The 22,633-nt window shown below is 43.1% G+C and overlaps 2 long non-coding RNA genes across 3 annotated transcripts in view; one reads left to right on the plus strand and one right to left on the minus strand.

Moving 5' to 3' along the window:
• LOC110083241 (uncharacterized) overlaps positions 1-22,633 on the plus strand; it is a 50,786-nt gene that overhangs the window by 15,931 nt on the left and 12,222 nt on the right. The window contains exon 3 of one of the 2 annotated variants that reach the window (XR_013541500.1): positions 1,471-1,620. The exons of the other annotated variant lie outside the window; for it this stretch is intronic. This is a non-coding gene — a long non-coding RNA (uncharacterized LOC110083241). The remainder of the gene's footprint in view (positions 1-1,470; positions 1,621-22,633) is intronic. 2 annotated transcript variants of the gene reach the window in all.
• On the minus strand, positions 10,070-22,304 carry LOC140704195 (uncharacterized). The gene is made up of 2 exons (XR_012083324.2): positions 17,963-22,304; positions 10,070-11,064 (listed from the first exon to the last, which is right to left on the minus strand). It is a non-coding gene; the product is annotated as an uncharacterized LOC140704195 (long non-coding RNA).

The following is a 22,633-nucleotide window of genomic DNA, read 5'->3' on the forward strand; positions in this document are numbered from 1 at the left end:
TGATGCTGACTGAGATCATAATCTGGCCCAAAGAGTGCTGAGGAGAGGAGAAAAGAGAAGAAAAGAGACAGGTCAGAAGAGAAGGTGAAAACATCTTTAAGCGGAAATGTCAGAGATACGAGAAGAAAAATAATTAATCATGTTCCAATTGGAGTCTTGATGACTCTTTAGAGAAAAATGCAAAATTAATAGTCTCCCAATGGAGGACTAAAGCTACTGGGCTTATAGTATCTATAACAAATTAGATAACCAGGCACACAAAAAGCAACAATCTAATACACCTCATTTAAAAAGTGTTGGGGGGGGGGAGGGCTTGAGATGATGGTCTGTGTGCACGTGGAATTATCACACTGCGCTAGAATACTCAGCTTCTCAGCTGGAAGCTCTGTGCTCTAATCCCAGGAGTAGAAGCTTGAGGAGAAGGAAAAAAGAATGGGCAAATAATGTCCCCAATCCTAGTTACAATCTAGAATTTTTCCATTGATATCTATGGGAAAATTTCACCTTCATCCTTGGGGCCACTTTAAAATACAGTGGTGCCTCGCTAGATGATAATCCATTCCATTGAAATCGCTGTTTAGCGAAATCATTGTCTAGCGAAAAGCATTTCCCCATTGGAATATATTGAAACCTGTTTAATGCGTTCCAATGGGGAAGAATCGTCATCTAGCAAAGATCGGCCATAGGAAAGCTGCTTTACGAACTGCCGATCAGCTGTTTAAATAGCTGTCTTGCAAAGCTTAGATCCTGAAAACACGGGTTTTGCAAGCGCGGAGGGAGCTGTCAAAATTGTCTAGCGAAAATTGGTTTGCAAAGCAGGGACCAAACGTTGTCCAGCGAAATTCTCTCATAGGAATCACTGTTTTGCGAATCGCTATAGCAATCGCAAAAAAATCAATATCTAGTGACGAAAACTGTCATGCGGGGTAATTGTCTAGCAAGGCGCCACTGTAGTTTCTCACGGTGCACCAGGAAATGTGCTATCCCATTAGTGATATGGGCATATCTGTTCTCTTTATTTCTTTGTCCAACCATTCTTTTCAAGAACTCTACATACACCCACGAGCATTCTTACAATTCCACATCATATCACTTTCCCCATGGATCTTTCTCTCACATAGTGGAAACATAGCTAAGTCCATACCAATAGGAGTGTCTGGTTTCTGGATGCCAGCTGAAGTCTCAAGTTACTGCTATGATTCTCCAGGTTTCCAGAAAGGAGACAAATTTCAGAGTGAGTATCACCGGAGGTGGAGAAAAATCAGATCTTTTGCTTATCAAGTACCTTTAAAACTAGGCACCCTTCCCTCACTTCACGTAGCACACATAGAAGCTATTTTAAAAACTCCTCTGAGAGGTTGGAGCTCCCTATGGGCATCAGTGGAAAAATACAAGATTTTACCGTATCTCAGATTGGGAACAAGTTTATCCTTTCCTCCTGTTGTAATTCTCGTTTCCTTAATTTTGTAGGCAACATTTGAGACCTAGGTTAAGAACGATACTTTGCAAGTGCGCATTGATTTACTCATCACAAGCAAGACGTTTCAGGGCAGACAGCAACATCTGTACACCCATTAAGAGAGACAGTAACCAGAACCTTTTGTGGTGCAACCTTTTGTGGTAAGGGTGCAACTTGTTACATACTGTCAAGCCACCTCTGACCTATGGCGACCCTGTGAATGAAAGATCTCCAAAATGCCCTGTCCTCAAGAACCCTCCTCAGCTCTTGTAAATTCAAGCCTGTGGCTTCCTTTTGGGAGTCAATTCATCTCATCTATGGCCTTCCTCTTTTCCTGCTGCACTCAACCTTTCCCAATGTTACTGTATTTTCCAGAGAATTCTGCTTTCTCATGATGTACCCAAAGTAGGACAGCCTCAGTTTCAATTTTTTTCCCCTCCAGAGATAGTTCAGGCTTGATTTGATCTAGGTCCCACGTGTTTGTCCTTTTGGCAGTCCATCAAAGCGGTCCTCCAGCACAATTTTTCAAACAAATTCATTTTTTCCTATAAGCTTTCTTTACCGTTCAGGTTTCACACCTGTACATGGTAATCAGGAATACAAAGTGGATGATTTTGGTCTTGGTCTTCATTAACACATCCTTACACTTGATGATTTTTTTTTCTAACCTCCTTCATTGCTGCCCTTCCAAGTCTCAATCTTTTCTGATTCCTTGGCGGGACTCTCCACTTTATTCAATTATTGAACCAAGGTATCCAAAATCTTTCACTATTTCAGTTTCTTCATTGTCAATCTTAAAGTTGTGTAGTTCTTCTGTAGTTATTATTTTTGCGTACAACAGGAAAAATGTGAAGGCACAGAACCATAAAATAATGGAGTTGGAAAGGTCTATAAGCCACCAAGTCCCACCTTGCTCAATGCAGGAATCCAAATCAAAGTATATCTGACAGATGGTTGTCCAACTTTCTCTTGAATGCCTTCAGTTTTGAAGTGCTCACAAGGTAATTGGTTTCATTGTCATATGGCCCCAACAAGAAGTTTTTCCTAATATTCAACCAGACTCTGGCTTCCTGTAACTTGAGCCCATTTCTCCTAGTCTCTGGAATGACTGAGATCAGATTCTACTCCTATGACAGCCTTTCAAGTATTTGAAGAATGCTATCATATTTTCCCTCGGTCTTCTTTTCTCAAGGTTCAACATGCCCAGCTCTTTCAGTTTTTCCTAAGATGGTTTAGCTTCCAGTTACCTAATCATCCTTTTTTTCCATCCTCTGATTCATGTTAAGAATCCTTCTTAACATGCATTGTCCAGAACAAGACACAGCACTCAACATGAATCCTAACCAGTGCTAAATAGTGGGGAACTAGTTTGTTGTGTGATTTGGAGAGTGTAGCTCTGTTAATGCAGCCTAAAATGGCATCTTCCTATTTTTGCAGCAGCATCACACTGTTGGCTCATACACAGCTTATGATCTACAACAATTCCAAGATCCTTCTTGCATGTAGTATTTCTGAGCCAAGTATCCCCCATCTTGTAATTGTGCATCTGGTTTTTTTTCCTAGGTATAAAACTTCACACTAATCTCTGTTAAATTTAATTCTATTGTTTTCAGACAAGTTTTGGAGCATTTCAAGACTTTTTTGAATTTTGTTTCTGTCTTCCAGGGTATTACTTATTCCAACCATTTTTTTTCTCATCCACATATTTGATAAACATTCCTTACACCCCTTATATAAGTCATAATAAAAATGTTAAAGAGCACTAGGCCCTGGAATGAACCTTGTGGAACCCTGCTGGTTATCTCCTCCACCGATAATCTGAGTATGATTCTGTCACTGTGTACCCTTCTGGTAGTTGTTCTAACCAGCCCACACTTTGTCAAAAGCTTTGTTGAAGTCAAGATATATTATGGCTGCAGCATTCCTACAGTCTATCAAGGAAATTAACCCAATCAAAAACCAAGCTAATTCTCATCTGGCAAGATTGGATTTTGACAAATTTGTTTTGGCTTCTAGTTATTATTGCATTGTTTTCAAAGTGTTTGCATAGTAATTGTTACATACAGCTATGACATCACCTGCCCGTCACTGCTGAAGCTGTGTGTCATCTACCAATGGCGTGACGGAGGGTGGGACATAAGGGGTGGAGCTGTTGTATATAAGGGGAGTGAATAGTGTGAGAGATTCAGATAGGGCTTTGAGATAGGGACGGTTAGGGCTGTGAGATAGGGAGATAGGGATTGGAGATAGTGTGAGATAAGAACTGTGCTATATAGTGAGGGTCTGTGACAGTGTGTGTGCGATTGTTATATTATTATAGTGATTGCTTTATTATTTATATTCAAGTGATTTACCATTCCTTTTGTTTGTACACAATAAACCTAAGTTTTTATTTTGAAATCATACTTTGGCCTGAAGCTTCATTTGAGGGAATGATTGGTGGCAGTGGAAACGAAGAGTGAGTGAGTGTGACGTAACGGCCCCTTTGTGAGGAAGAAGGAGGTTGTTACAGTAACCACTTTATAATTTGTTCCACAATTTTCTCTGGAATTATTGTCAGGCTGATTGGTCTGTAGTTTGTTTCCCAATACTTCCTTTTCACTCTTTTTGAAGACAGGAACAACATTAGCCCTCCTCCAATCATCTGGCACTTCCCCCATCCTTCATGATTTGAAGGGAAAAAATTGAGCTGTTCTGAGAGTTCTTGAGACAGTTCCTTCAATACTCTTGGATGCAGTTCATCAAGCCCTGAAAATCTGAACTCATTTAAAGTAATAAGGTATTCCTTGACTATTTGTTTATCAATCCCAAACTACAATCCTGTCCCCTCCTCTTGTACTTCACATTTGCCTGGAGGGTCATAGACTGTCTTGTGGGAAAAGACAGAGCTAAGGTCTAATAGGCTCGAGAGACTATGGTAACGTGCTCTGAATAGAAGTCTTGGAACAGCGCCTAGTGTGGAAGAGAAGGCCAATTCAAGAGTGGCAATCCCTTTTACACTGAAGACAAATACAAGCTGTTCCGTGTCCAGCTCCCCGATTTTCCTGGTTTCAGGACTGTCTCTTTGCCTCAACCTGCTGAACAAGTGTCTCGTCAAATTGGGAGAGGCCATGCTGAACCCCCTGCCTCCAGGCTGAATGCTCAGATGTCAAAATTTCCCATCTATTGAGGTTCATTCCTAAGGCCTTCAGATCCCGCTTGCAGATATCTTTGTATTGCAGCTGTGGTCTCCCTCTGTGGCGATTTCCCTGCACTAATTCTCCATACAGGAGATATTTCGGAATACAACCGTCAGCTTTTATCACGATATGCCCGGGCCAGCGCAGATGTTGCTGTTTCAGTAATGTGTACATGCTAAAAATTCCAGCTCATTCTAGGATTACTCTATTTGGAATTTTGTCCTGCCAGGTGATATCAAAAATGTGTAGGAGACAATGCATATGGAACATGTTCAACTTCTGCCGTGCACAAAGGACCAGGACTCATTGCAGTACAGGAGTGTCCAGCGGTGCCTCGACTTACGAATGTAATCCGTCCCAGAAGATGTTCGTAAGTGGAATCAGCATTTCCCATTGAAATGCACTGAAACCCGATTAATCCATTCTGGGTGTTTTTTGGTTGTATGTAGAGGCGCCAGTTGTAAGTCGAAGCATTCGTTCCCATAGGAACTAATGCAAAACTGGTTAATCTGTCCTCTACCACTAGGGGGAGATTTTTTTTAACCTAAGAAGACTTAGATTTAAAAAAGAGCAGGAAAAGAGGGAGGGAGGGAACAATGGGGAAAAGAGGAAAGAAAGAAGGTCATCACTGGGACACACAGACCCCTCATAAAAGGTTTGTGCTTTTAAACACAAAAAGAGAGAAGACACACACAGAGAGAAGACAATGGAGGGGGGGGGAAAGAGTTTGGAATCTAAAACACATTTTATACCCACACATTTTACACCAAAACATTTTAAACCAAACCGAGCAACTTTTAAACGAAACACATTTTAAAACAAACCAAGCAACAATGGGGGGTGGGGTGGGAGACTTGAGTCTAAACTCCATTTGAGAGCACAACAGCCAGCACAGACCCTTGCAAAAAAAAATTATGATTTTAAAACCAAAAGACTAAAATCCATTTTAGAGCACACAAGCCAGCACAGTCCCTTGCAGAAAGGGTTTGCAAGACCCATCAGAGCACAGAAACATAACCCCCTCACCTAGACAAACCCAAGCTGCAAAACCCCTGTACAGTAAATACAGTGGACTCAACCAGAACAGGTTGTCTCCTTGTTTTTTTAAAAAAAGAAAGTCAAAAATCCATTTTTTAAAAAAAAAATGCCAAAATAAATACAGTACATACAGTACACCACCAGGCAGTACAAGGCAGTCCCAGGCAACCTGAAGTTTCTCTCTGTATCCACACTCTCTAACAGCTGGGGTGAGTGAGATAGCAGACAAGCAGCCTCTTTGCTGGCCAACAGTTAATGAAAAGTTCTAATTTCCCGCTTTCCCCACCTCCCTCACATTTTTTTTCTGTTCGTAAGTTGAAGCTCCCATCGCAAATAAAAGCAAAATGTTGCGATCAGAGCTGTTCGTAAGTTGAAATGTTTGTAGGTAGGGACGTTCGTAAGTCAAGGCACCACTGTACTCAGGACACAGGCTCTATAGACCTGGATCTTGGTATATGCTGTCAGCTTCTTATTAAACCATACTCTCTTTGTGAGTCCAGCTCGACATCTAGAGAAAGTGTCAGAGATCATTGAGCCAAGGTACATGAAATCATGAACAACCTCCAATTCTTGTGTAGAGATGGTAATAGAGGGAGGTGAGTCCATGGCCTGGCCCATGACTTGTGTTTTCTTCAGGCTGATTGTTAATCCAAAATCTTGGCAGGCCTTACTAAAACCATTTCTAAATTGTAGGATCTTTTCAGCAGAATGGGCAACAACAGCTGCAACATCAACGAAGAGGAAATCCTGCAAGCATTTCAGCTGGACTTTGGTCTTTGCTCTCAACCTAGAAACATTAAAGAGCTTTCCATCTAATCCAGTGCAGAGATAGACACCTTCTGTTGCAGTTCCAAAAGCATGCTTCAGCATGACAACAAAAAAGATCCCAAACAGAGTCGGTGTGAGGAGACAGCCCTGTTTCACTCCACTTCAGATGTCAAAGGGATCTGATGTTGAGCCATCAAAAATTACAGTGCCCTTCATTCCCTTATGGAAGGACCTGATGATGTTAAGGAGTCGAGGTGGACATCCAGTCTTGAGAAGTATTTTAAAAAGGCCATCCCTGCTAACCAAATCAAAGGCCTTTGTAAGATCTATGAAGGCCACAAAGAGTGGTGGTTGTTGTTCCCTACATTTCTCCTGCAACTGTTGGAGGGAGAATACCATGTCAATGATGTATCTATTAGCTCGAAATACACACTGTGATTCTGGATAGACTCTGCCTGCAAGCACTTGGAGCCTCTGCAGCACAACATGGGCAAGCATCTTCCCTACAACACTGAGAAGAGAGATGCCATGGGAGTTATCTCTGGCCCAATTGCCTTTGTTCTTATACAATGTGACAGTGTTTGTATCCTTCATGTTCTCTGGTACTCCACCTTCCCTCCAACAAAGACAGAAGATTTCATACAGCTCAGTGGTGATGATCTCTTCAGCACTTCAACAGGGATGTTATCCTTTGTTTCTGCTAAAGTTGTCCAACTCTTCCAAGACAGGCAGGCACTCAATGTTATTTAGTGCCTCTTCGGTTACTACATTCTCTCTGGAATATAGCTCAGAGTAGTGCTGCACCCAGCATTCCATCTGATGTGCTTGGTTCTGGATGATCACGCCTGTAGCAGACTTCAAGGAAGCAGATTTCTTATGTACTGGACCTAAAGCCTGCTTGATACCATCATACATTCCCTTGATGTTACGTGTGTCTGTATCTGAGAGCACAGCTGAAGCCAATAATCATTAGAACATCTCCTGGCAGTCTGTTGGACTTTGCTGCAAGCAAGTCGAAGAGCCTGCAAGTTGTACTCACTAGGACATACTTTGTCTGCTGTTAGATCGCTCCTGTTTTTCTTGATGGCTGGCATCAATTCCTCCGAATGGGTTTTAAACCAATCTGCCATCTTTTTGGTCTTCTTGCCAAATGTGGATAAGGCGGTATTATAAACAGCATTCTTGAAACATTCCCATCGTTCAGGTCCATTTGCTTCAGCCACGCCTGGAAGAGTTTCTTCAAGCGCTTGGGCAAATTCCTCCACTCTTCTCTGATCGCGAGTCTTGCTGATATCAATACGTGGTCTTCCTTCCTTTTTTGTTTGGTACAATCTCTATTCACAGTTTCACCAGAAAGTGATCAGTATCACAATTAGCACCGTGATAACTGTTCGTGATTGTAATACTAGGAAGGCTAAAGCATCTAGTGAGGATCAAATTGAGTTGATACCAATGCTTTAATATTGGATGTCTCCAAGAAACTTTGTGTTGAAGCTTCGTATTAAAGAACGTGTTGCTGACACAAAGACCATAATAACAGCAAAACTCCAGCAAACATTGGCCATTTTTGTTCATCTTTCCAGTGCTAAACCAGCCTAGACAAATGGCCAAGAATGGTGATCAGCACAAACTCTAGCATTAAAGTCTCTGAGAATGAACAGCGTCTCTCTCTCGTAGCTGCCAGATCGTCACAGAATTTGTCTTTGACTTCTGCTGTAGACGACAGTGTTGATGCATATGCACTAATGAGGGTGACCAGTCCTGCTGATGAGTAGAGCTGCAGAGACAGAATTCTTTCACTTCTCGCAGTAGGTGGAACAATGGATCTCAGCAGAGGATTTCTAACTGCAAAGACAACACCATATTTCCTGGTCTCATTCAATGGTTTTCCCTGCCAGAAGAATGAGAAATTTTGACAGATCTCGTGTCTGGCAATCTCATCTCTTACAGGGCAACAATGTCCATCTGCAGCCTAATCAGTTCCATGTCAATGACAACTGTCTTGAGTGCATCATCTGTTTCCTGCAAGTCATCAGAAAAGACAGGGGTCATTGTCCGAACATTCCAGGTACCCAAACTTTAGGGCAGAAGTTTTCTTACCATTGTTGCATGGTGCATGGTTATCGATCTGCTTGTCGGCTTTCACCCTAAACCCCACACAACCTGTGAGGTTAACAGACCATGGCAAGGTAGGGCCTTACTGGCTGGGGGCTGCCCAGTTTAAGTGGGCGGTAGCTACCTACTGAAGTGCAATGACTTCTCCCATCATCAGAAGTAGCCCCTGGTGTCACACTCTAAACCAGTCAAGCAAAGACCTATAACTGGTAACTGCTACTTCCCATGTTATTTCAATGCTGTATGTGAAGCTGGAGTGTCCTCTCTGGGCACGAAACCTGGATAAAACAGTATGGAGGATAGACTGTTATCCAAGCAGCAAGTTCCCCCTCTCCACGTCACTGAAATAGTCCAATGGAAAGGCAAGAGCCAATACAACTGGTTCCAGTGATGTCGCAGTACTTGCTAGATTGTCACAAACTGCCTCTGGGACTTCTGCTCCGGATTTTGCCTCGAGGTTTACTCCTGAAGCCTTTCCCATCAGTGGATATAGCCACAAGGCAGTGGAGGTTTGAAATCAGAGTCTTCCTTCTCCTAGATGGGCTGCCTTCCAATGCTAATGAGCCCCATCTGCCCATGATGGGGTTATAGTAGAACGACTGCTTGGGTGTACTCCTGGATTCATCCCTAAGCTTGGATGCCCAGGTTTTGGCAGTGGCCAGGAGTGCATTTGCACAGCTAAAGCTAGTGTGCCAGCTGTACCCGTTCCTTGCGATATCGTATCTGGCTACAGTGACACATGCCTTAGTTACATCCTGTTTGAATTACTATAACGTGCTCTATGTGGGGCTGCCTTTAAAGACGGTTCAGAAACTTCAGCTGGTGCAAAACTCTGCAGCCAGACTCCTGACTGGAGCCAGCTACAGGGAGCATATAATGCACCTTTTACAAGAACTGCACTGGCTACCAGTCTGTTTCCAGGCCCGGAGCCAAAGTAGGAATCAAGCATTTCTCATGTCAATCTTTGGGGCAACAGTCTAATCTGATTGCAAATTATAATGGTGTGAAAGTACTATATCAAATTATACATTTATAGTGGAAGATCTCTACTATTATTTTGCAGCTACTGCTGTTGGTGTTTCCATGCTCTTTCAATATAGATTTTTTAAAGGCTTTCATGGGGTCTTCAGTGGATTGGAATGGAATATTTAAGGAAACGTGTATCTACATACAGTGCATGAATACAACTACACTTTTCTTTTGTTTCCTTTGAAATCAAGAACTTAAATAGAACATGATGACTTTCCCCCAGAGTTCCCCCTGCTGCCACTAATCCACTAAGTCATCTCTATTGGGTAGAATCAAGTCAAGGATAACTAATATTCTAGCTTGTTCTTCCACTTTCATAGGAGAAATTATCTCTTTGAAATTCTTGGAATTTGTTTTTCAAAGGTTTCATCCACATCTTCTCTTCAATTGGACAGTTCGTAGTAGACTCTAACTACCACATTCCTTTTGTTTTGTCACCCCAGTTATATTAATCCAGATGTTCTCAATGAGACAACCAAGCTCATCTTCCTGTCTTTTTATTTACAATATATTTATTTAAAATATTTTTTAGCCGCACCATTACCAGTGGCTTCTGGGCGGTGTACAACATTAAAACTTAAAAACATTAAAAACATTTTAAAAGACAATATAAAATATCATATATTAAAATAATTCTTAAAACATTAAAGTTAATAAGTCCTGCTGCTCATGTGGCCAGCTAGGGAATACTGTTTAATTAAAGAAAGAATATGTACTGTATTTTTAACATATAGTGCCCTTCACCCACCCTTTTCTTTCTTGAACAACTTGTATCCTTCAGTTGCTGTATTCCAGTCACAGGAGGTATCCCACCAAGTTTCAATTATCCCTATCAAGTTGTATTTACCCTCCTTAATTAAGATTCCCAGTTCTTCTTGTTTGCTTCCCACACTCCTGGCATAAGTATATAGACAATGGAGATTGTTTGATTTGTGGCCTGGTTTTCTTCCTAGATATTTATGAAGACTATTTTTGGGCCATGTTAGAACTGCTGCTTCTGTTCTTCTCCTTGTGCATAAGCCTTCATCCGTCTTTACCTCTGAGTTGGAGTCTCCCTCACCCTTTCAATTCAGTTCAAAGCCCTCCTGATGGAGTTCTCCACACTGTGGCCAAACACATTCTTCCCAGTCGCAGGAAGCTATTTTAACAAGCTACGAAAAAGACAGCTGATAATTTTCTCCTTTCTCTCTGCTCACTCTTCACTCTTTCCCTCCCTTCCGTCAACTCAGTACCCTAGCACAATAGCACCAAGCCTTTAAAGAAAGAAAGAAATGGAAATGAAAAGGAGGAGGAAAAAGAGCAGACACAGGCAACATGTTTAGGGAGAAGAAGATTCCAACAACATCCAGTTTCTTCGCTACGCTACCTTCCTCACTGCTCCTGTAGTCAAGTTGAAGGGCTTGAAATAGAAGGGATACAAACTCCACCGTATCAGCTCAAGTGATGACACCACCTTAAGTGACAGGAATGTATTTGCTACAAGAAAAAAGGTCGAAGCTCCAGCATAGACAGAGGAAAAACTTCAGTGTGTGGAGGGAAATGTGGCTTGATTCTCATTCACTTGTATATAATGTGATCAACAGAAAATAATGTGCACCTGACAATTCCAATCCTGGAGTGTTTCCCAGAAAATCTGAAAGATGGTCCTCAGTGTTACATACAGCACTGATGTTACCTGTCTGTCATGGGTTTGGAGGGAAAGTTCCATCCTATGGGGAGTGGAAGGCGGGACATCAGGAGGAGGGGCTGTACTGTATAAATATGTGATGCCTGTGTGGTGAAGAGGGAGATGCTGAGAGATGCTGAGAGACACTGGGTTGTGACGAAGCAGCAGCTGGGAAGAAGAAGCTGTTGTGGGAGTCTGTGTGTCAGACAGGGTACTACTGTGTGTCAGAGTACCAACCTGATAGGTTCAGGTGTCTGTTGGTTAGCCAGAACTGATAGGTTCAGGGTCTGTGCTTCAAGTTAAGGGTTCTGGGTGAACCAAACTGTATGCTTGTATGAGTGAGAATAAGCCACGTTACTTTATCTTATTCACCTGATTGTTTTATTTTTCCCTGTGTGTATTTAAAATAAACCTTATTCTTTTTATTGTTTAAAAATCCATCCCTGGTCTGTGTGACTTCTTACAGGGAATGGTTGGTGGCAGCTTAGTGTAACTGTGTGACATATCCCAGTAGGTCTGGGTTTGTCACATTGATTGGTGTCCAGCGTGTGGGATACGACTGGTCCAGTTGTCCAGTGGTCCAGCAAAGCCTTGGCAAGTGTGCCCAGAGCAAGGGGGGTCTAGTCAGGGACAGTCTGAGGCGCGTAGGTAATCTTCTAGGTGTACCTCACGGGGAGGTGCGCTAGTAGAAGAACGTGCCAACTGGGGAGACTTAGATTAAGGTGCTCTGAGGCAGCCTAGTTTTGGCGGGAAAAAGCTGAGGCAAAACTGCGTAGTAACAGTGATCTAGCTTGCCAGCTGAGAGGCCCAGCAGAGGGGGGTAGGCTCTGACTCGATACTGTTGCAAGTTAGTGCTGTAGAACAGCAGCAATCTCTAGGGAAAGCTGGTTCTGAGGCAAGAAGGAAAAAAGTGGTCGTTTTATTTTGAGGCTTGACTTTTTAAAGCAGCCTGTTCTGAGGGGGGATTATGCCCTTGACTCGAAGCCAAGTAGCAGACATGAGTGAAGTGAAAGACCCCCAGATTGACCAAGGTTCTGAGGATGAATTTGGCTCAGTGCAGGGTGACAGCACAGGAGAGCAGAACCCAGAGATCAGAATAATACTCCTAGCCCAACAGCATGAACTGAGGGTGAGGGAAATGGAGAGGCAGGAAAGATTGGAGAGAGAGAGAATGGAAATGGAAAGGGAAAGAGAGAAACAGAGACAATTTGAATTGGCATTGGAGAGAGAGAAAATGGCGTTTGAATTAAGAAAACTGGAACTGATGAACCAGAACAATAATAATAATAGGGATTCTGAGGGAGGCCAACTGTCTAAAGCTGACCTGAAGAAATTCCCTGTGTACCACAAGGGAGATTGTCCTGAGGTGTTCTTTTCCTTAGTGGAAAGAGCGTTTGTGGACTTCTCAGTGAGGGAAACTGAGAAGATGACCATCATGCGATCTTTAATCAGTGGTAGCCTGGCTGAGGTTTATGCCGAGATGCCTGAGGAACTGATGAAAGATTTTGCAGAGTTTAAAAAACTGGTGTTTGCAAGACATGGGATAAATGCGGAACAGCTGAGACAAAGATTCAGGTCCCTCACCAAGAAACCAGAACAGACTTTTACCCAAGTGGGGGCCCAATTGGTGAGGCTGCTTGAGAAATGGCTATCGCAGGAGGGAACAGAGACCTATGAGCAGCTTAAAGACTTGATAGCACTGGAACAGTTCTATTCAGTCCTGCATGGGGAATTGAAATTCCAGGTGAGGGAAAGGAAACCGAAATCTGTGGCAGCAGCCGCAGAGATCGCAGATTTTATTTCCCAAATAAGAAAGCCCTTGGGTGAGGGGAAATCTGTAGGTAAACCCAAAGAAACCTACAGCAAGTACTCTCAGGGACCAGGGAAAAGCCAGCAAGGGGGAGGGGCCCATGGTGAAGGGAAGCCCTCAGACATGAAACAAAGACCTCAGATTTTGGAGGGAAAACCAAAACAAGATGAGAGAGAATCAAAATACACCAGAAAATGTTATTTCTGTCAGGGAAAGGGTCATCTAATCTCAGAGTGTGAGAAATTAAAGCAGCTAAAAGGAATGGTGCCTCAGAATTCTAGTGGGACCAAGCCAAAAGCTGTGTTCTGTGTCCAGAAAGAGCAAGGCTCAGTGTCACTGAGGGAGCCTGTTGCCATGACTACTCAGTCTGGAACAGCTACCTCTGCTGATCAGGCTGAGGAAAATGGTCCTCTTATGGAGGTAAAGCGCTGCTTGCTGATAAAAACAGATTCTCAGTTGTTTGAGACAGCAGGGGTGGACGTAGGAATACTTGACCGTCAGTATAGGGGGCTGCGGGACACTTGTTCCCAGGTAACCCTGTGCCATCCAGATATTATTCCTAGGGAGTTTATAATCCCAAATGAGAGCATGAAGGTGGCAGGGATTGAGGGGCAGGTAATCTCTCTGCCAGTAGCAGAGGTACCTGTCAACTTTCAAGGCTGGAGGGGAGATTGGCGGCTAGCGATTTCATCGACTCTGCCAGCAGCCGTGCTCGTGGGAAATGACCTGGCTGAACATGTGAAACGGGTGCTAGTGATTACACGCTCACAAGCCACCACAGGGACAGTTCAGGGGGGGAATGATGAGCCAGAGACGGAAGCAGAGGGGAGTTCAGAAGCTGTGGTGGAAACCTTAACCACAGACAGCAGATTTGGACAGGAGCAAAAGGCAGACGCCACTCTCCAAAAGTGTTTTGAACAGGTGACTGACGCCCAGCTAACATCTGAAACCCCAGTGAGATTTCTGGAGAAAAAGGGGATTTTATATAGAGAAACCCTGAGGAATATCTCAAAAGGGGGAGATGGGATCAGAAGTCAGCTGGTGGTACCTGAAAAGTATCGCCCCATGATCTTACAAAGGGGTCACTCTGACATGTTTGCTGCACACTTAGGGGTGAAAGGGCCCCTTGATTTGATCAAGCAAGGTTGGGAGCAGATCACCCAGGATGACCCACAAGACGTTGTGACATACATAGACACCTTGATGAATGACCTAAGGAGAAATCTAGAGCTGGCAGCAGAAAACCTGCAAGCTCAGAAGGTCAGACAGAAAACATGGTATGACCACAAAGCTAGAGAGAGGCACTTTGACCCAGGGGAGGAAGTGCTTTGGCTTAGGCCCTGCAGAGAGAATAAACTGCAGCTCAAATGGGCAGGACCATATAGGGTCGTTTCCAAGATGTCAGACCTGAACTACCTAATAGAGCAGGAGGAGAACCAAGCAAGGAGGGTGGTTCATGTGAATGCCCTGAAACCCTACTACAGAGGGGAACAGAGGGTTCTATTTGCTATAAAAGCAGCTGAGAGTGAGGAAGCTGAATTACCCTTCTGGGAGGGTAGAGGGGAAGTAAAATACAACCCAGAGGAGGTAAAGATCAGTCCTGCACTCACCCAAGACCAGCAGCAAGAACTAAAAATGCTGCTTAGTAAATATCAACAGGTGTTTTCCAACAAGCCGGGGATAGTGAAGGGAGTGATGCATCGGATCCACACCGGGGATGCACCCCCGCAGGCAGTATCCCCATACCGAGTAACGGGACCCTATAGGGACAAGGTGCGGAAGGAGCTGGACGAAATGCTGAGGGAGAACATAATCGTCCCCTCTTCTAGTCCTTGGTCCTCTCCGATAGTCCTTGTGGACAAGCCTGATGGGAGCATTAGGTTTTGTGTTGATTACAGGAAATTAAACCGTGTAACCACTCCTGATGCCTACCCAATGCCCAGGCTAGACAACCTGATTGAAACCATAGGGGGTTGTCGGTTCATCTCATCATTGGACCTGGTAAAGGGATATTGGCAATTAAGAATTGATCCCAGGGATCAAGAAAAGACTGCCTTTTGCAGCCCTTTTGGTCTCTATGAGTTTCGAGTCCTGAGCTTTGGTCTCAGAAATGCACCAGCCACATTCCAAAGGCTGATGGACCAGACCTTGGCAGGGCTCAGTGACTTTACAGTGGCCTACATTGACGACATAGGGATCTTCAGTAATACCTGGGAAGATCACCTGATACACCTGGAGTTAGTGCTGCAGAGGTTAAGTGCAGCAGGGCTAACAGTAAAGGCCAGCAAGTGTCAGCTGGGTAGCCCAGAAATAAAATACTTGGGTCACATGGTAGGGGGAGGAGTGATAAAACCCCTGGAGGCCAAAATAGAAGCTGTTCGTGAGTGGCCCAGACCCAACACCAAGAAAAAAGTCAAATCATTTCTTGGGTTGGTGGGCTACTACAGAAAGTTCATCCCGAGGTTTAGTGAGATTGCGGCTCCGCTGACCGATCTGACGAGGAAGACGGCTGATGACCGCATCCCGTGGACCAGCGACTGTGAGGCGGCGTTCCAGAGGTTGAAGGAGGCGTTAATCAACTATCCTGTCCTGCGTGCTCCAGACTTCGACCGGGAGTTCATCATCTACACCGATGCGTCTAACAGCGGGGTAGGAGCAGTTCTGTGCCAGGAGGATGAGAATGGTGACCAGCATCCAGTGTCCTACCTGAGTAGGAAACTTCAAAAAGGTGAGAGACATTTGGCAACCGTGGAGAAGGAGTGTTTGGCCATAGTCTACGCGATCCAGAAGGCCAAGCCTTACATCTGGGGAAGACATTTTATTCTGTGTACTGACCATTCACCACTGCAATGGTTAAAGACAATGAAAACCCACAATAGCAAACTTATGAGGTGGGCTTTAAACCTACAGGACTATGACTTTGAAGTGAAGGTGGTCAGAGGGTCAGTGAACTGTGTTGCTGACGCCTTATCAAGAAGACCTGAAGAATGAAGACGGCGAAAGAACATGGACTATGTGTATATAATGATGACAAAAGTTAAATGTACCTGGTTTTGAATTTGGTTTGTATGAATAAAGGTAAATTGATGTAATGTATATGGTAAATGTTTAAATGCCTAAATGGTAAATGTTTAACTTAGAATGTAAGTATGAGTAAGTATAATATGGTATGTATAACTGTTGTTGTGTGTTTTATCAAGGTTGTTTTTTGGTGAAAAGCACCTTAGCTTTCCCCCTACAAAACAACTTATAAAGAGGGGAGGTGTTACATACAGCACTGATGTTACCTGTCTGTCATGGGTTTGGAGGGAAAGTTCCATCCTATGGGGAGTGGAAGGCGGGACATCAGGAGGAGGGGCTGTACTGTATAAATATGTGATGCCTGTGTGGTGAAGAGGGAGATGCTGAGAGATGCTGAGAGACACTGGGTTGTGACGAAGCAGCAGCTGGGAAGAAGAAGCTGTTGTGGGAGTCTGTGTGTCAGACAGGGTACTACTGTGTGTCAGAGTACCAACCTGATAGGTTCAGGTGTCTGTTGGTTAGCCAGAACTGATAGGTTCAGGGTCTGTGCTTCAAGTTAAGGGTTCTGGGTGAACCAAACTGTATGCTTGTATGAGTGAGAATAAGCCACGTTACTTTATCTTATTCACCTGATTGTTTTATTTTTCCCTGTGTGTATTTAAAATAAACCTTATTCTTTTTATTGTTTAAAAATCCATCCCTGGTCTGTGTGACTTCTTACAGGGAATGGTTGGTGGCAGCTTAGTGTAACTGTGTGACATATCCCAGTAGGTCTGGGTTTGTCACACTCAGCACCTCTGAAGTTGCCTTCCCTTAATCTAAAGACAAACTCCACCCCACACACCACCACCATTAAATCCTGAATCTAAAATTTCCTTACTGAGTTTCTGCATTGCAACATCTCTGTGAAGAAAAACTAAGAAGCGACAGGCTCATGAATATGACTTCACTTGGACCGAATTAGTATTGCATCGCACTGGACTTGACCACATCTAGAGAAGTGGTTAAATCTGAAGTGCAGGAAAAGTAATGCAACTCGACTTGTGATACTGCATAGTATAATCTGTTAAAATAATGATTGCCATTGCTCAAGTTACCTGTCACATACCAAAATAAAACTTGCTCTTCTAATGAGTTGGGGGGGGTATTTTCTGAACCCAGTAGAATTCTAATGTACTGAAGTTATTTGTCTTAGAGTTCAGTTTAGAGTTTGGATTAAATGTTTCAACCAATTTGCTGATGATCAGAACATGTCACTTATTTTTCTCAGCATCATCATTCATTTAAAAACTGGCATCAGTATGTTACACTGGCTGAGGGAAGCTATCCCAATGGCAAATAGATACATTTTGAGGATAATTTATGTTCTTTTTTGTTTGTTAGTTTTGTATGTTAAACACACATGCACACACAACTGTCCATAACTAATGGCTAGAGAAGATGGTGCTGTTTCCTACTGTTTGGGTGACAGTGTGAAAATTTGTGGTATCTGTGTGGATTCGGCAACAAAACAGAACTTTTGGGGTCCACAATGCCCCTGTCCTGGTGAATGAGGGTGAAATTAGACTTTACAATGTCTAGGTTCCAGAACAGGAGAGGTGTATATAACTACAAATAGTCTGATTTTTGGAAATTAATCTGACCTTTAACATATGTATTTACTCCACCTTTCTCCTTAAAAATGATCTCAGTAGAAGACAATGTTTGAAATAGTAGGTATACAAATATTACAAAAGAATCAAATACCACACTAAAATGGTAAACAAAATCAACACAAAAAGCATACACAAAGCAACAAGGTACAACAATCCATTTAGAAATCCCTCTCAGACAGCCAGTCACTAAGGGAAAAAGCCTCATCATGTTATAATACATACCTTTGTGTGTATTTGGAAGAGGTGATTATTTCGTCATCTGTGTGGTTTTAGAAAGATCCCTGGATCAGGAGGATTCCAAGTAAGATTCACCACACTGAAATGAAAAAGAAAAAACAAGTGGATGGCTGAGGCATTGTAAGCAAGCAAGGAGGAAGGGACTAGAAAGGCAAGACTGAACACTTTTTTTAGTTTTGTCTCCATGTCTACTTCAAAAGAGAGAGAGAGAGAGAGAGGCTTATAATATTTTAATGTTTTGCCTAAGGTTCCAAAATGCCTAAAGCTGCTACTTGCCTTTCGTAGCAGAGCAAAGGTTCTTTAGAAAAACTACAGAAACATGGGAAGTCAGAAAAAGCAGGTGTTGAAATGTGATGATGAGAGACGGATGGGCCTCTCACTGACCTTGGTGGGAATTTGTATCAAGCCCACTCCATTAATGGATATTTACTTAAGTGCCGTATTCTCTGCACAAAATGACTAATTGCTGCAGTTTTTCCTTTAAGCATATTTTACACAGGCAGTAGGCTTTGTTCTAGTTAAAAATATAAATTAGTTCCCTAGTTAATTTGTTGTCTGAATTTATAAAGTTCATTCTTCTTACTTGCAGCAGTAATAGTTCATGCACATTTTATGTCTCTGCCGAAGATCATGGTCTCTGAGGAATACTTGAAAATAAAATATTTGTCTTTGTTTTAATGTTTAAAAAGCTTTTTCTTCATTGTCGTCTGTTTGGAAACACACACACACACACAACAATACACAGCCATTCTAAACTAACCATTATAAAAATATATGTGCTTTATTTTTGAAGCAAGGTTATTATTATTTTCTGGGGCAAGTAACTGCATTTCTTCTTCTACAAAAAGCCTAGAGGAAGAATTTTATTACATCACACAGATATACTGGATATGGAACAACGGATTGGTTCAAAATTGGGAAAGGAGTACGACAAGGCTGTATATTGTCCCCCGGCTTATTTAACTTATACGCAGAATACATCATGCGGAAGGCTGGACTGGAGGAATCCCTAGCCGGAATTAAGATTGCTGGAAGAAATATCAACAACCTCCGATATGCAGATGATACCACTCTGATGGCAGAAAGTGAGGAGGTATTAAGGAACCTCTTAATGAGGGAGAAAGAGGAGAGTGCAAAAAACGGTCTGAAACTCAACATCAAAAAACTAAGATCATGGCCACTGGTCCCATCACCTCCTGGGAAATAGAAGGGGAAGATATGGAGGCAGTGACAGATTTTAATTTCTTGGGCTCCATGATCACTGCAGATGGTGGCAGCAGCCATGAAATTAAAAGACGCCTGCTTCTTGGGAGGAAAGCGATGACAAACCTTGACAGCATCTTAAAAAGCAGAGACATCACCTTGCCAACAAAAGTCTGAATAGTCAAAGCTATGGTTTTTCCTGTCGTGATGTATGGAAGTGAGAGCTGGACCATAAAGAAAGCAGACCGCCGAAGAATTGATGCCTTTGAATTGTGGTGTTGGAGGAGGCTCTTGAGAGTCCCCTGGACTGCAAGGAGAACAAACCTATCAATTCTAAAGGAAATCAACCCTGAGTGCTCACTGGAAGGACAGATCCTGAAGCTGATGCTCCAGTACTTTGCCATCTCATGAGAAGAGAAGACTCCTTGGAAAACACCTTGATGTTAGGAAAGTGCGACGGCAAGAGGAGAAGGGGATGACAGAGGAGGAGATGGCTGGACAGTGTCTGCGAAGCAACCAACATGAATTTGACCCAACTCCAGGAGGCAGTGGAAGACAGGAGGGCCTGGTGTGCTCTGGTCCATGGGGCCACGAAGAGTCAGACATGACTAAACGACGATGAGTATGTCTTCTAAATGCTTCACAACACAACTAATAAATTGCTACTACCGGTAACTATTCCTGCATACTTGCCAGCAAAAGTATCTCAGAAAGGTTTATGCTTTACCATGAGTTGACATTTGAGGGTGGTTCTTGTTGCAGTTTTACTTGCCTCCCACGCTGTCTGTAGTTTAAGTCAGTGGTTCTTAACCTTTGTTACTCAGGTGTTTTTGAACTGCAACTCCCAGAAACCTCAGCCAGCAGAGCTGATGGTGAAGGCTTCTGGGAGTTGCAGTCCAAAACCATCTGAGTAACAAAGGTTAAGAACCAGTGTGACTGGGAAGGGCTTTTCTGGACTGGGGTGATTGACTCTGTATCCAGCACTAACCAATTGTTCCTTCCAGCTTTTGAAATTTAAAGAGAGCCTCATCTCTCTGCTGAGCGTTCTTTCCTCTCTTTTGTCAGTTGGTGGCAGAAGGTTACTGCTGTTGAACTGTTCAGTCAGTTGCTAGTATGTGTGCAGTAAATAAAGCAGTATATATAAGTCTGTAATTTCAAGCAACTGCAATTAAAGAAACGTTTCCTTTTTCTTTCTAGTACAAATGTCTCACAGTGAGTTACTGAGACTTTAAGTGGCAGTTAATGATATGTGGTGAACTGTGGAGAACTTTGTAGCTAGTCTCCTCTGTGGATCTCTGTATTTCTACAGTATACCAAAAAAGGGAATTTTACCAGAAATTCAAACCTCTGCAATATTTTGTACCCACTTATGTGCTCTTTCTATACCTTCATCCACCACTAGATCAGACACACTTCCATTTAACTTCCCACACCTCTACCTACTCCAGGACTGTTCCCTCTTAAAGTTCTTTTTCTCCTTCTCACCCACCCAACTACTCTTTCCCTATCCTAACTCATGAAGAGTCTCTTTTTCTTCTCTCACCTAGATAGCCATCCAAGCAATCCTTCCTTCCTTCCTACGATCCTGGTGCTCTCTCTGCATTCCTCATTATTTCCCCTTTTTTCATCCTCCACTGTATTGCTTACTTGTACTTCTTTCACTGCACTCTCAGTGAAAATTGTTCATACACCTTTTTCATCTGTTTAGTCTCTCCAACCTCCAGTCTTGATAGCAAGCCAAAATTGTGCAGGCATATAATTTTCTCTATCTTGCTCCTGGCCCACTTGGAGATTCAGAGAGGTTTCTCTGCTGGTTTGTGCCATCTAATGACTAGATTTGATATTACAAGCTGTGGACAGATTTAACCAAAGTTAATTGACTTGTTTTTTGCTTGCTGGATAGTGCAATGAGTCAGATATCTGGCTGTGGAGCCAGAAGTTGGGAGTTCATTTCCCCACTGTGCCTCCTGGGAGAAGGGACAGCCTGTACAGCCTTGGGCAAGCAGTACCAGCCCAGAGTGGTCCCAGAAGAAAGGAATGGCAAACTACTTCCGAATTCTCCCTTCCTAGAAAACTGTGGAAAGGGTCACCACAAGTCAGAATTGACTTGACAGCATATAACAAGTTAACTTGTATTTTTTAAAAATCATGTAACTCTGAAGTACATGTTTCTAGTGTCCTCTTATTATGCATAACAGGTTTTGGGTGTCTAGATTTTATCATCTTGGAGCTATGGGAGAGACAGACAGATACAAACACACTCATACAGAGGAATAAGCCAATCTGTCTAATCTTTGTATAAGCAAGCAAAAGTATATTGCAAATCTCTCTGTTTGACCTCATTTTTGATGATGCATTTCCGCTTTGTGGACAGTGTGTTAGTGACCATGCTGTGGAAAGAGATTCTTAGGAATATTTCATACACTTGAGATTGAGATCCCCCCACAATGGCTTTTTCTAACAAAGTTTATCACTTTATAATCTACACACTTAGCAAGATGGGTGTTGACAGAGTGAGTGACAGAGTGTTCAACCCTTGTGGGATGGAAAGAAGCTTCGGTGTTCTTAGAGCTAAGACACAAAGTTAATGCAGTCCTCCTCGTTGGAGACTTGTTATGATTTCTTATAACAAATATAGAAACTAGAGATGGTCACTGTGACAATCGTCCCTGTCACTCATGCCATTCATATTCATGAGCTGATTTGCATGAACCTGAGAGGACTGGAGAGGCGGAGTCCACAGCTACATGAGGCTTGGCAGGAGATGGAGGAGTCAGATAGAGATAGGGCTGGTTAGTCTGAGAGATGGGGAACAGATACTGAGAGAGATAAAGCTGGTTAAGAAAATAGTAGAGAAGGTGGTAATGATATAGCAAGAGAAAAGAAGTATGTACTGAGAGAACTGTTGATTATTTGCTTGTGTATAATGTTTATCTGAGAAACTTCTGTTATTATTCAATCTGCTTCACTTCAATAAATAAGTTCTGTTTCTGTTCACAAGTCAAGTGTTCAGATAAACGTCATTTATATTGTGGATTGAGGTAATCCACTGATAGCAGTGAGAGGAAAACACGACGCGAGTCTTTGTGAGGGAAAGACCCGCAGGGGCCACAAGGGTGAACGCCACAGGCACAAACCAGAAAAATTGCAGTTCATGGTGGTTCATCGTTTGTGGCTAACCACAAACCATGAAACACCATGAAACACCTGGAAAAATGCTCAACTCTGCATCCCTCCCCATTGCCAATTCTTGGCCTACTTGTTGCCACCACCGTTGCTGACCTTGCCTTGGCCTCCCTGGGTGGCCCAAGGAGGTGATGGTGGTGGCAGAGAAGTCAGCCGGAGCAGCTGGGTGGCTGCCTCTACGCATATCCCTGCCAACCAGCTGGTTGCCAGGGAAGCCTGCCAGTGGGGCCTTCCTGGCAACCAGCTGGCTGGCAGGTGCATGCACAG

The sequence above is a fragment of the Pogona vitticeps genome, chromosome 2 (assembly GCF_051106095.1).
Source record: "Pogona vitticeps strain Pit_001003342236 chromosome 2, PviZW2.1, whole genome shotgun sequence".
Lineage (NCBI taxonomy): Eukaryota > Metazoa > Chordata > Lepidosauria > Squamata > Agamidae > Pogona > Pogona vitticeps.